Source organism: Lygodium microphyllum, chromosome 29, assembly GCF_053477565.2.
Source record: "Lygodium microphyllum isolate KBCC chromosome 29, Lygodium_microphyllum_v1.1.10, whole genome shotgun sequence".
NCBI lineage: Eukaryota > Viridiplantae > Streptophyta > Polypodiopsida > Schizaeales > Lygodiaceae > Lygodium > Lygodium microphyllum.
The window spans coordinates 79,441,138-79,447,115 of NC_141163.1; the positions used below are offsets into that span (position 1 = coordinate 79,441,138).

Below are 5,978 nucleotides of genomic sequence, written 5' to 3' on the forward strand. Positions count from 1 at the left end.
AGTTTTGAAATTTGAGGTATACATAAAGACATGGAATTTATGGAGAGAAATTGGTCAAACTTTCGAGATGTTGAAAGTGGTCAACCTTCCAATACCCGTTCGTTTCTGAAAGGAGGGATTGACCATTGACTAAGTAGTAGGTAAGTAGAGAGGGTTGGGTTGGAACTTGGTGTTCGTGCGCAAAGGGTGACGTCATACGTCGGGTTGAAACGTGCGAAGTGAGAAATAGGAAGGCAGCACGAGGAAGTTTTCTTTCTATTAAGGCTTTCTACCCACTCTCTGTGACACTCCATTCTCTCTGTCTGTCTGTCTGTTTGTGTTTCCATCTTGAGTTATTCTACTCCCTCTCATTAAAACACACGCGAGCGTGCCTCTTTCTCTCTTTCGCTCTCATTCATAATACATAGATACCATACATCTAGTCGCCATGGGCGCTGACGGACGCAGTTCCGCCGCGCTCCTCCCGAACCACCTGTACAGGCCTGCGCGGACCGCCACGTCATCGGCGCTCCGAGCCTCCACGTCGCCGCAGCGGGCTTTGGCGGTGGCGTCTCCCAAGGAGCCACGTCGGCAGGTGAGGCTGTACTCGCGGGAGTTCTACGCGGGTTGCAGCCTGGGCGGGCTCCTGGCGTGCGGCCTCACGCACACAGCCGTGACGCCCATCGATGTCCTCAAGTGCAACATGCAGATCGACCCGGCCAAATACAAGGCCATTGTGCCCGGCTTCCGCACCGTCATCGTCGAACAGGGCCTGGCCGGCCTCACCCGTGGCTGGGCGCCCACCCTCCTGGGCTATAGCGCCCAAGGCACTTGCAAATACGGCTTCTATGAGTTCTTCAAGAAGTACTACACCGACCTTGCCGGCCCCGAGTATGGCCACAAGTACAAAACCGCCCTCTACTTAGCGGGCTCTGCCTCTGCCGAGGTAATCGCTGACGTGGCACTTTGCCCCTTTGAAGCTGTAAAGGTCCGTGTGCAAACCCAACCTAACTTCGCCCGGGGCCTATCCGATGGCCTACCCAAACTTATCCGCACCGAGGGCTTGGGCAGCCTCTACAAAGGCCTAGGTGCATTGTGGGGCCGACAAATCCCTTACACCATGATGAAGTTTGCCACCTTTGAGAACGTTGTCGAAGCGTTCTATGTGCATGTTATCCCCACACCCAAGGAGGACTGCTCGGTTGTGACGCAGCTAGGGGTTAGCTTTGCCAGTGGGTATATCGCTGGTGTTGGGTGTGCAGTGGTGTCACATCCGGCTGATAACCTAGTCTCCTACCTCAACAATGCCAAGGGTGCTACTGTGGGTGAAGCCATCAAGCAAATGGGTCTTATGACAATGTTCACCAGAGGCTTGCCACTGCGAATCATCATGGTTGGCTCCCTGACAGCTGCCCAATGGAGCATTTATGACGCATTCAAAGTCTTTTTGGGGATCCCTACAACTGGTGGGCACCAAGAGGAGCTTATCTTACCATGATGTTTTCTTACAAGCTTGATGCTCAACTCATTCCTCCATTTATTCAAAACCCAGCTTGGTTCTCTTGGCATGGGTAATAGTTTAGGGATTCAGTTTTGCATAGTGCTATTCCATGTTCCCTATAATAATTTATGTTGTTATGTATCACCTTCTTAAGTTTTTGTGATTCCATCTTTCACTCCAAACCCACATGTGATAAGTATCCTTTGTTAAATACACAAAAAGATACTAGAAGGGTTAACTATGCAACAATTCTATGCAACTAAATTAGTTGTCCTGCTATCATATCTCATGATGTCAAAAAAGTAATGCTTCAAATTTATTACATAAATCATTGGTTCTCCAAAACATGAAATAACATAGTGTATTGTAGTAGCTATAGACTTCGCCAAAGAAGGTCATAAGTTTACAAAGGGGCTTTGATGAAGCTCCATAAACATCATCTCATGATCATCGTTCAAAACTCTTCAAGATGGCCACATTTAAAAACTTTATATGTGTCTTTTATCAAATCATCCCTAATGTCTAAAAATGCAAGGATGGGTAATCAACATGGATTAATCTCTTACTCTTCATGTTTACGGGTCTATTTGCATGCCCATGGGAAAAGGCAATTGTTAAAATGTTAAGAGGCTTCTTAAGGAAAACTTCATTATTAAAGTTTCAACAATGTCGAAGGAAATTACTTCATTGTTTATATATTAATAAATTCTCACTGCATTATTTAAACAATTACTTCATCTAATATAAATTCTTGCATTATTTAAAAAAGCAATGTCCAAGGAAAAAGCATATATTGACAAGATCTAATCGAGTAGCCCTTTTTATGATAATAATAAAGGTAGGAAAGATTGGAAGTTCAACAAATCCACCAATATAGTGTTTTTCTTTTATTTAGCATCGATCCAATCACTTCATTTAGAATTACTAATCCTCAAGCATAAATTAAAGAGTAATTGAAGGTGCACATTTACATCTCCTAAAAGAGTTGGAAGTTTTATTTCCTAAAACTCTCTAAACCTCACATGAGCATCCTACTACTCTACATGTAATAGACAAGGTATGAGCCTTATTGTATTTCTGTTGACAAAAAGACCAAGACCTTTGAATGTTCTTTATGTTCCTCGTGACAAAAAACGAGTGTTACAACTTTTTAAAGGACTTTATATGTATCACCTTCAAAGTGTTGTCCATGCCTTAATATGAGAGTTTCATTTGAACTTTGGCTACTCCCAAAGGCCCTTCCTAAAGAAAAACTACTTCTCAATAATATACATAAGTGCATTTCAACCCACCAACGCCTATCCATTAAATTATGGAATTCATTTAAGCCTTAAATATATCCCACATGAGGATCCGCATTTTTTATAATTTAAAAAAAATCTTTTACCCATCACATATTTTTCATTAAATGTAAATATGTCCTGCATGAGGATCAACATTTGTATACTCGAAATTATATGATTCTATTTTTTTGAAAAGGCCTTGGAATATGAGGGTGAGCATGAATTGGCATGCCAACATGTGATAGGCATGACATAAGCATTTATTTGAATCCCTACAATTATCACAAGGATACCTTTACAAAGCATGAGCACTATACTCATCCATGAAACTAGGACATTTAAAATAGGTTTTCATGCTAGCATAAAATACTTGGCAACGTTTGAAAGTGACAATAGCCTTAGATGAACCATACATTTGATAGAATTTAACACCAAATCAATGCACCATATGTGAACATTGAAAAATTCAATTCATAATCAAAATGATCAATGAATACTATCCATAGGATATCCACATCTTTCCTTGACAAAGAGGCGAAATGATTAATGAATACTATCCCTAGGATATCCACAACCTTCCTTGACAAAAAGGATGGTGATAACCTAATTTACAACAATCTATTGCACACAATAATTTATGAATAAACCAAAATTCACATGTAACCCATTCACAAAAGATAGTCAACAATCCCAAAACTAGCACCCCATTGTAGTATTTCTTTGATTTATATTCCAAAATCTTGTATAAATAAGAGAATTATCAAATCCTCGAGAAGATGGAAGGCCTTTCCATAAACTCAATGAATTTGTTTCAAAGTTTTCAATTTTCTTTATCAACAGGCACAATCTCTTATAAAATTTGGAGCATTTAGCTACCCCAAATGACTAGCAGCAAATATTCCCAATTTGCCCTTTTATTTAGAGCGCTTGAGGTGCTAAATTGGGTCTTCACCAATTACATGTAACTCCTTTATGTTAGAAGATTCAATATCTTCAAATCTATCGTACTTTATCCCATTTAGAGCAAGAGGCTTGTCAGTAGGGTAATGAATTTTTTAGCTTAATGCTCTTTGGGCACATAAGTTGGGTAATGTGTGTCACAATGACAAGACAATCCTATTTTGGGGAGTGGATCACATTGGTAGAAGTTGTTGTGGATAGGCGTTAGTGGGGAATCTACATATTCCAAGGGGGTTTGAAAAGCCCCTTGGAAATGACTCTTCATGTCATGATGGTTAGGAATTAAATGATTTAGACTAAAGTTCATGGAAAGTTTCAACACTTCCAAGTTCAAACAATTTAGGAATTTAAAATTGGGGTTGGGCATGGCCAAAGTTTAAGTAGAGGCCATTTTATCTCATTCAACGAGATTATTATTGGCTAGATATTAAGTTTAGGGGCTAAGTTTGCATGGGAGATTTTATACTTGGCAGTTAACTAAGTTTGGTGGCCATTCAAGGTTGTGTGAGGCGATTCAAAGCTTTTTCATGTCGATTTGAGGGTGGAAATTTTAGTTGTGCACTAAAAGAGAGCAATTGAGTAATCACAATAGACGTGCAACCAAGCTTGGACCTATTTTTTAGACTGTCAACAATAAGACAAATTTCTAGAAAATGACATGATTAGGTGACTACTTCCTAAGCATCAATGACTGATGCTGGCAGTATGTAGAGCATCTAATTCTATTATGACTATTAAACTTGTGAATTTAGGTCTGAAAATTAGAATTTTTTATTTCCCACTTAGTCACTCTCATCTTGGTCAAATGCATTGCAATCTAGAGGAAATTTAGTGATAGAAATTGAAAAATTTATCCTTGAATTTGGATTTGAATGTTGTTGATTGGGAATTACTAATCCCAAGTTTGAAAACAACAAGATTTAGGGTTCACATGGCTATGTTGGGTTGCATTCATGCATATGTCAATGTTCTATGGATAATAGTTTTAGTGAGATTATAGAGGTCTACCAATAGGGCTAATTTGCATACAATAGAAGAATATTTATTTAATTTGGACTTCCCTAGTCATGGAATAAAAGGACAAGCTTAATGATAATTACTGCCAGGTATTTTGGGCAACAAGAGATCCAATCTAGGCTCCCCTAGTTGTGTACCCAAAAGGCATAGGGGAAACATTTTTTACTATTTTTGCAAGAGGATATAGTACTTTAGGCATCAAGAATGATAGCAATCTAATTTTTAGTTGTTGGATAATATAGGCAACTACTATTAGAACTCCATCTCTTTCTATATCTCTTCTTCATTATTTTCTCATTTCTTCTTCCTTTGCAAATTTGTATAGTCAACCCTCATTTACTTTTTTAGACCTACAAGTAATTAGGGTTTTACTAGCTACCTTAGGATGTATGCATGGAGAAATCACACATGCATGAAGCCCTTCTAGTATGTGTTAAGATGTTAAGCTCAACACGAGCTAACACTCACGTACCTAGATGACGGTTTTCACATTCATATTACTAACGTGGTTGATACCTACATCCACATATCATTCCCACTAATACTTTACAACTAGTCATTAGGGGAGATTTGGACTCAAGTTTGGGCCTTTTAGTTTTAGATAGAGAAATCCTCTCAATTAGTCATTAGGGGAGATTTGGACTCAAGTTTGGGCCTTTTATTGTTAGAGAGAGAAAGCCTCTCAACCAATAAGAGAAGAGCTACCAGTAAAATAGGGCTTTTCCAATTTTGAAATATTTTATCTCATTTTTATAGATTTTTTAAAAGAAGCATTTTAGGTGTTTTTGGAGCATAAATTCATGGAGGCACCAGAAACAAGAGGTACTTGCACAATTAAAGACAATAGATGGATACATTTCTTATTAGTCCTACATAATCTTATAGTATCTCGGTTATTTTCTTGAAATTATTGAATAATACACTCAAATGTTTTCCCTCCCGTGTAGTAACCCTCCCTTTTTTTCAAAAAGCTCAAATAGTTCAACAAAGTGTATATTTTTCCTTCATTTTTGCACAAGATTTTCTATTCTATTCTCCCTTTTCACTCAACCTCTTCTTCAGCTTCATCTTCTATGTCAATGGAAGCCTCACATCCTCAATGTCCCTCCTCTTATATCTAAGTGATCACAATCTACAACAACTTTGATCTTGACAGCAATAGGTGGATTCCTACTACCATCTCTATTAGCACTTGGGTTATGTTGCAAACAAGGAAGAGAAGATGACGTGGAAATGAA

The 5,978-nt window shown here is 38.7% G+C and overlaps 1 pseudogene; it reads left to right on the top strand.

The window, feature by feature from the left end:
• Window positions 1–254: 254 nt before the first annotated feature.
• LOC148010831 (mitochondrial phosphate carrier protein 3, mitochondrial pseudogene) lies at window positions 255–1,791 on the top strand (annotated as a pseudogene).
• The last annotated feature ends 4,187 nt before the right edge of the window (window positions 1,792–5,978 follow it).